An 8,460-nucleotide genomic window follows, 5' to 3' on the forward strand; every position below is an offset into this window, starting at 1 on the left:
AATTGTTTGCACATATTATAAGTTATTCATTAGAGAATTACTTGCAATCTTTCAATTATAATATAAGAGGCAAATAAATTTTGTTAATATCAATTAAACCTTGATTAAGATGATAGTGAAGGCGTATTCCATTAATTAAGGTTTTAATTATATTTATCTTACACCATTATTGCTATTTTTTAGGACTTAGTTTTGAAGATGCTTAAAAATGCAAGTAAAATTGAAGAATGCATTTGAGAATAAGATTCTATTAAAATTTTCTTATATAAATTCACCCAGATAAGAAAAGTTATAAAGCAAGTAGTTTGACCACTACTCTCTAGCTACCACTGATCACTAATTCACCATCAGTCGCCGCCCACTCCTTACAATAATTTCATCCACAAACCGACGTTGTAACTCGAGAGACTGGGTAACCCTTTCCTGCATGTGGGATAAGGTATTGTAACTGTAATCATCATTTTTAAGTGTATTTTTTCATTTGGGCTGGACCTCGTGGTTTTTTTCCTTCTCGGATTTTTCACGTAAAAACTTATGTTGTCTTTACCGGTTGTTTTCTTTCATCTGAGTATGTGTTGAACTCTCGTGCAACTTTAATACTATACCACCGCAAATCTTCTAGCACACACAATTAGCAATGATGCTTTTTTTTTTCAATATCATGATCTTGGCGCTTTGGGTGATTTTTTTTCTCATGTTGGAGAATTGGAAATGACCTTGAATCAAACAATATTATAGCATTAGTTTCTCTTATGAAAATATATTAAAGTAACAAATTTATTAAAAAAACATTTTGAATAAGTTGCGGTGCAATATATAATTATTGAAAATTGTTTTTGATTATAAAACAATCTTAAAAATATTTAAAATAGAATTTAACCATCTTACAATTTAAAAGAATTTACATACATACCACACAATTCTTAGTCAGATTTATAATAACATTTTATTATTATAAATTTATAGAGAAAAATATAGATATTATTTTTTAAAAAATAAGTGATAGTGATATTTTTACATATATATATATAAGAATAGTGTGGCAGTATGTAAATTTTTATGAATGCACATATCTAAACTATCATATTTATGTATACAATGTTTTGTGCTCTAACACTAGGCATGACATTTCACTAAGTATTTTATGTGGCAAGTAAGATTTAAGTGGTATGCATGTAAATAAAAGAGTTTAGATGTGGGATATGTAAAAACATAAGAATTATGTGATGTGTATGCAAATGGCCCTAATATCTTAACATGAATTGCTACCCTTCGAGGTTCCTTTCATCTTCCGCTTGCTGTGACGCTCGATTTTCCACAGCTCGGATTCCATGGCGGTTGACTCCAGATCTCTTCTCCCTCCTCATTTTATGGGAGAGTCCTTCTCTGGTAGGAATCGATGGAAGGTAAACACGATGCTTGTTTCCTTGTTTTGTTTGGTGCGGTAACTATCATGCGTTCGTCATGATTCATATGATTTTCGGACTAAGATTTTAATTGGTCGTTTGCATTTCAAAATCCTTTCTGTCTAGGCGTCTCTATCTGGTTTGACTCACGGGTGTGAATATGATGGGAGACGCCGGGAATTTTGTTCTCGTGCGTCATTTTGTGGGGGATTTGTTTCTTGAGGAAATTGACCTTTCTGCTGCATGATCTCTTAGGGTTTTTTTTTTCTTTTTCTAGGGATTGCTATGACAAGTAAATTACAGTTTGTTTGTGGGTGTACACATAAAAATGTGTTAGTGCGAATCTCAAAATAGATGAGCGGCTCAGGAAGAAAAATGCTGACGATCGAGCATAGATGCCGAAGACAAACGTGTTTCCAGGTGATTATTGGCTAAAGCTCCTTATCCAAAAGATCAGCAGAATATGCCAAGAGAAAATCCCGTAAGGTACTTTCAAGATGATCGACAAAAGTATCTTTGGGACTATATGTGGGCCGAACCAAGGCTTGCTAGGTGATCTCCAATTTTATTATATGCAAATAATTCTGTAATTACTAAAAAGCTCTCTTAAAAAGTTAATAATCAGGAGGCTAATATATACTTTTGTAATATTAGGGCAAAAACCTATAAATAGGGTTCATATCATGAATAAAGAACGTCTTTTTGTGTGTCTACTACTGCTCTCTCTCTCTCTCTCTCTCGCTCTCCTTAATTACTTCCTAATAGCTAGTTCCATTCATTGGTTGTGGTTCTCAATAGTCGAAAATCAATATGGTATTAGAGCTTTGAAATAAGCCTTAGAGTATCCTACCGCCAGAAATTTCCTATTCCCTGTAGCTGACAATATTTGTGGTGCTACAGGCCCTTCCTCAACCTCTCTTTGTTTTTTAGTTTTTCCGTCGAAAAGTTTCTCTCCCTGTAGACTCCGCCGTCAGAATTTCCTCCTGCAGCCTTTCCCGCCTCAAAATTCCTCCTGCAGCCTTTCCTGCCGCCGGAATTCCCTCCAACTGAAAATCTTTCCTGCCAGCCGGAAAACTTTCTGCAGGCCACAAATTTTTGCAGGCCTCCTTAGTGGAGACGCATCTTCCTGCAGTCTTTCCACTGCATCCAGATCTCTTTCCTGACAACGCTGAAATTTTTGCATTCCAAGCAGTGCTTTACTTCTCTATCTTCTTCCAGTTGGATCCATGTTTTAGAGAGTTAAGAATGACAACAAAGAGGAGCGTTGGTCATCTGAAGGGCGCAAATCTAAAGGGGAAGCTGGTGTTTGTTAGGGTAGATTTGAACGTTCCTCTCAATGACAACCTCAAGATCAAGGTCATCAATGATACGAGAATTAGGGATGTCGTTCCCACAATCAATTACGTGAGGGAGCACGAGCCAAGGTCATTCTCTGTAATCATCTGGATTGCCTTAAAGTTGTCTCTTCGAAATACAGCTTGAAGCCTCTCATGCCTAGGATATCAAAACTTCTTGGAGTTGAAGTTGAGATGGCCAATGATTCCACCAGCAAGGAAGTGGAGAAAATCGTAGTTACATTACCTGATGGCAGTTTCATCCTCCTCGAGAATGTGAGCTTCTATTAGGAAGAAGAAAAGAATGGTCTAGAGTTTGCAAAGAAACTTGATTCTCTTGTTGATCTCTATGTTAACGATGCATTTGCAGCTGCGCATAGAGCTCAGTCAAAGAAACTTGATTCTCTTGCTGATTTCTATCAACACAACTACATCCTACTCTTCGATATGCCCCTGAAGTTTCATAGCGTGATTAAGTGTTAATTCCACCATCGAGTTCAATAAGACTTTTTCCACATCTAGTGACGTTGTTCCTCCTCTTCTATAACTATCTTCTCTGTGTTTGCATCCCCTGTCTCCTCGTCACACGCTGTGAGAATCTAGAATGTCTGATACGTGCAATGCTGTTCTGGGAAAAGCTTCTCATCACACCAAAAACATAATCCATTAGTTTTTCTCTCTTGAATCTCTATCTCTGTAATACGTTAAGTGCTCCCCCTGGTCATGGTCCCTTACTCCTGTTCTGTGGAGCATCCTTTTGGACTTTCCCTGTTTGAGTTTTTCGTATCGTCGTGGCTTTAACCTTGCTGCATGGCGCTCCACTTATGCTGCTCCTATTAGCTCGTTTAATTGTATTTTTTATCTTTGACCAGCTGTGCTAATTCCACAGTCTCCTCCAATCCTTGCGGTCTCAGTAGACGAAGTGATGCTTGAATCTCTGGCTTTAACCCTTTAATGAAGTTGCCTTCCAACACTTTATCTAACATCCCTCTCAAACAACCAGATTGTATTTAAAATTTCTCCCTATATTTCATGACAAACCCCTTCCTAAACTAATACAAAAAATTGCTCTTGTAATTTCCCCTCTCGAGTGGTTTTGAAATGCTCAAACAGTCGATCTTTTAATTCTACCTAGCTTTGATCGTGACTATTAGAAACGGGAGGAGGCAAAAGATGGAATTTATGGGTCTCTGTAAGCCACGATCCCGCCGTTTCATTCTCTCCAAAGAAAGTAGGAATTTTTTGGTCTCTGTAAGCCCTAATCCCATCGTTGCCTACTCTGTGAAAAAAGAAGGAATTTTTTGGTCTCTTTAAGCCGCGACCCGTCATTTTTTTCTCTGCAAGCTCTCTAATCACGACTGATCGTGAGATTCGGTGTTGAAGGCTATAAACTTCTGCATCGAGCGATCCAATCATTGATATCTTAGGAATCAAGAGCTATGATATCAATTTGATAGGATCTGACACAAAAATTGACATGATTTCCTATTGAAATTAGGACAAAGTAAATATTTTCTTCAATAATCCAATTAACTCAACACGAATAGATAAGATAAGCACCTACAGTTCGAGAGGTAGGAAGTCTCTACCAAACCCTAGCCCTAAGACTCTAGACAACAATAACATGCATAACCCAAACCCTAAGTATATTAGTGTAATTTATACTAAACAATAATAAACAATAAAAGACTAAATTGCCCTTAGACTAATAAAAGACAAATTTGTCCGTAGACTAGGCACATGCATAACATAAACATAAGCTTATATAATATTACTATAATTCAATGATTATTGGGACCAACAAAATGATCATTTTAAGGTTGTTTAAGAATTTGGCTAAATGGGTTTTTTTTCATGCATATGTTGCTAGTTTTGTATTGCCAAATATTATTTTTCTATAGTTTACTTTGTCATTATTATCTATTTCATTGGAAGCCTTAAAACATGAAATAAAATGTAAAATAAACTTGAATTCTCTAATTATATTAGATGGATTTTTGTATACATTTTTAAAGATTGGAAATATGATAATTGTCACATTTGAATTGTTGCACTCTTGCTTAATGTCTCTCATGATAATCATTAAAGTTTCCTCTGAAGTCATTCAATCTCACATTAACACAAGAATCATGAATGATCAAATTTGATTCTATTGAAAGAATTGTTGTTCATGTATATTCTTCAAATAATATATTTAAAGCAAAAAATGGGTTATAATTATACTTCGACATTATACTTGAATCTACAATGGAAGATGTTCATTAATATGAACTTTAATTGCACAAGAACTGAAATTTAAATTTAAAATTAAATTTGAGATTTTATTTGGACGTGAACTTGAATATATGCTCAATGTCAAATGCGAAATTGAATTTGCATCTGAATTTATTGTTGACTGTAAAACTAAACTTATGCTTGTTGAAGCTATTGAATCAATTGAGTAATTAAAAATGTTAACTCTTTACAATCTATCTTTAAAGAGGACCCAAATTGTGAAAGGTCACACTAATATTGTTTTATTTTTTATTATTGATATCTTAAGTTACAAATTCATAAAAAAATGAATATAGGAGCTTAAGTGCATCAACTTATAAAAGTGATTATCCATGTTAATTTCCCTCAGAAAAATAAGAAACTCATATCTCCATCTATTTGATTGAAATCAAATGTTCATAATTGATCACAATTAAGGTTCTTTTCATTTTGATTGTTTTCTTAAAGATTTTGTTTGTCTATATAAACATCTCATATTTGTGTTGTTTGTTAGTTACCTTGAAATTTTTTTGTGGAATCTTGTAAACATTAATCTTAGGTTTATTTAATCATCTCCTCTTTTCAGTATTAGTTATTTTACAAATTATCATTATATCTTGCGTCTTTGCTCTGCACTTGATTTAATTTTTTGTCCGGAGGTTTTCATGCAATTTTCTAAATTGCTAGCTCTATCCTCCTAAGTGATGGAGAGTGGCTTATTTTTGTAGAAAGCCTTTAGTTAGCTGTAGAATATTACCACTTTTAGATTGAAAAAAGCCACATAAAGCCATATTTAACAGCCTTGCTTGAAATTAAGATAGCTGTCTCGAGGCATGCCTCAATGTTTTTTTGAGAAAAAATGTCGCGAGTTATATGCTTAAATACGGCTGTGGTGCACCTCTGTGCAATAAGAAGAGGCGCAAGCCTCAAAGGCTAGGATTTGAATGATTTAAAAAAATGATTTAGGGAAATTTACTTGCATGCAACACAGTTCTTATGTAATTACATATCTAACACCCAGATTTTGATATTTACATTTATAAAAAACTTGGTGTTATAAACATTTGCATGAAAAGGCGTATTTCACTTTTAAAAATAGGTCGAAGTTGTATGCATGTAAATATTAATGCTTAGGTGTTTGATATAAGAATTATTTGGTATGTAAACGCCCTAATAATTTACAGATAACATGTATGCCTAATGCTTCATTTTATTATTTAATTACATCTAAACATTAAAAAAAAATGAGAAACTCTCACCGTTCTCGACCATCCAAAGCCACATACTGTGCACATGCTTATGGCCCGTTCGTGCCTCCCAATCCACACGCCATTTTTGCTCAAAAGGATACCATTGTTATCCCCATTGCTTTGCCTAGCTATGATTCATCGCCTCTCTTCTTGTTGGCAAATTACATATTTATTTTTAATCTTTTTTTCTTTTGCTTTTTTTTTTAAAGGATTTCATTATCTTTTAAAAATTTGCATTTTGTTAATTTTTTTTAATACAATTTTCTAGTTCTTTTTTCTATAATGCTGAAAGGCTCTGAGAAAAGCTGTGTGGGAAATAGAAAGATCTAGTTGAAAGTATATTGTGTAAGTTATAAGTGGTGAGAATGAAAACAGTACAGCTATTCTGATAAAGTGGCTAAAGGTGGCGTAGCCATTATGAAAAAAGAATTTTTGCGATTCTCATAAAAATGGTGCACCATATGCCAAAGTGTCTAAGGAGGTGAAAGAGGAGGGCTGTGATGAACAAAGCAATCATATCATAATATTTGGCACAATGCTAATTTGATGACAGAGAGCGAATATTATTGTGGTAGTGGGCAAGATGGTAAAGATTCTTCATTTTCTTTGCCACAAATTTTCAAGAGAGGTACATGGAAATTTATAGACTAATATAAGATGAATGTGGATGATGATAAGAATTATGATATGAGGGTAGCCCATTGAATGTCTTTATAGAATGCAAAAGTGACTCGTATACATGTTTGTATGGACATTGAAAGATTATCTATCCAAATGCAATCTCATTTAATGCGACAACTTCTCCATTCTATGCTGACATAATTTGTTCTATAGGTACACATGGTTGAGCCTTTAAACCTCTGTTCATGTATGAGCTTAAGTTTTGGATATTGAAGGAGCTGAATAGTTCTAAGAACATTATATTGGAATTTCATTTATATTTGATGGTTGGTCAGATATTACAAGTTGGAGGTTGATCATAATTTTAATAAAAAATCCCTACTTCAATAACTTTTTAAATTTTGTTAAAGCGTAATATTAGTTTTAATTTAATTATTTTTTCTTTTTTGAACTTATTGATGGGGTTATAAAATCGGTTGGAGAACATTTAGTGCTCCAAGTTACTATTGACATTGCTAAGTGCTTATTAAACGACCGTCGAACTTAATCATTAAAAAATTTATAGAGTCGGCTCAACTTAAAAATGTCTTGACTAAAACCAATAAAATTAGCATGCTTATTTTCAATCATTGTTGGGTTTTAACATCAAAGAATAATTTTTTCAAGAAAAAATATTTGACATCCGCAGCTATTAAATTTGTACTAGTCTACTAGATGCTAGAAAAAATATTAAAAGCAAGACAACCTTTGCATGTTATGTGCATCCCCACATATTAGTAATTTGTGTTTAAGCTTAGAAACTTGAAGGTAAGGAAATCGAGTAGATTTTTTTTAGGAATGTATTTTTGTTTAAGTTTTGACTTATAATATTTAATAACTAATCTTTTTGTTTATATTTTAAGAATCAGTGATTTATAGAAAGCCTTCCTACCAGTTTCATTAAAATTGCAATGAACAAGACAATAGAGTTAATGGCATGGAACTTCGAAGGAGATGAGTTTAGTTATAAGAAATTTTGTTAGGTCATTTTAAGAAATTGGGGCTGCAACTACATTGGTATTTGCATGTCACATGTTATTAGTTGAATTCTCAACATTAAATTTTTAGAACAAGTTAATCATTATGTTAGAAGTTATTATGAAATAATTTATTATTCTTAAAGTTATGAGGATTCGATTTATTTTCTTAGATTGGATTTATTTTCTCTCCTATTTTAGATTTATTTCCATGGATTGGATTTATTTCATTTCCTTCTTTAGGTTGTTTTCTTTTTCTCCAAGTAATTATTATGAATTACTTGATTGGAGATATAAGGGCTATATCTTTTCTTTCATCTTATTCTCTTTTTATTATCTTTTATATTCTAAGATTCATGTAAGAGTATTTATACCTCATTTTCATATCAATAAAATAATTTCACTTAATTCTGAAAATCAACATGGTGTAAGTGCTTTGAAACAAACCTTACCGTCAAAAACTTCCTAGTCCCTGCAGCTGACAATTTTTGTCGTGCTGCAGGCCCTTCATCTGCCTCCTCTTTTTCAATTTTTCCGCCGGAAAGTTTCTCTTCCTGCAGGCCCCGCCGCCGGAATTCCT

The 8,460-nt window shown here is 33.5% G+C and overlaps 2 pseudogenes; both read left to right on the forward strand.

Moving 5' to 3' along the window:
- Positions 1–1,251: 1,251 nt before the first annotated feature.
- The window catches only part of LOC110021364, a 15,780-nt pseudogene continuing 8,571 nt past the window's right edge, over positions 1,252–8,460 (forward strand).
- LOC110021363 overlaps positions 2,612–8,460 on the forward strand; it is a 7,841-nt pseudogene continuing 1,992 nt past the window's right edge.

Source organism: Phalaenopsis equestris, unplaced genomic scaffold (assembly GCF_001263595.1).
Source record: "Phalaenopsis equestris unplaced genomic scaffold, ASM126359v1 Scaffold000134, whole genome shotgun sequence".
NCBI lineage: Eukaryota > Viridiplantae > Streptophyta > Magnoliopsida > Asparagales > Orchidaceae > Phalaenopsis > Phalaenopsis equestris.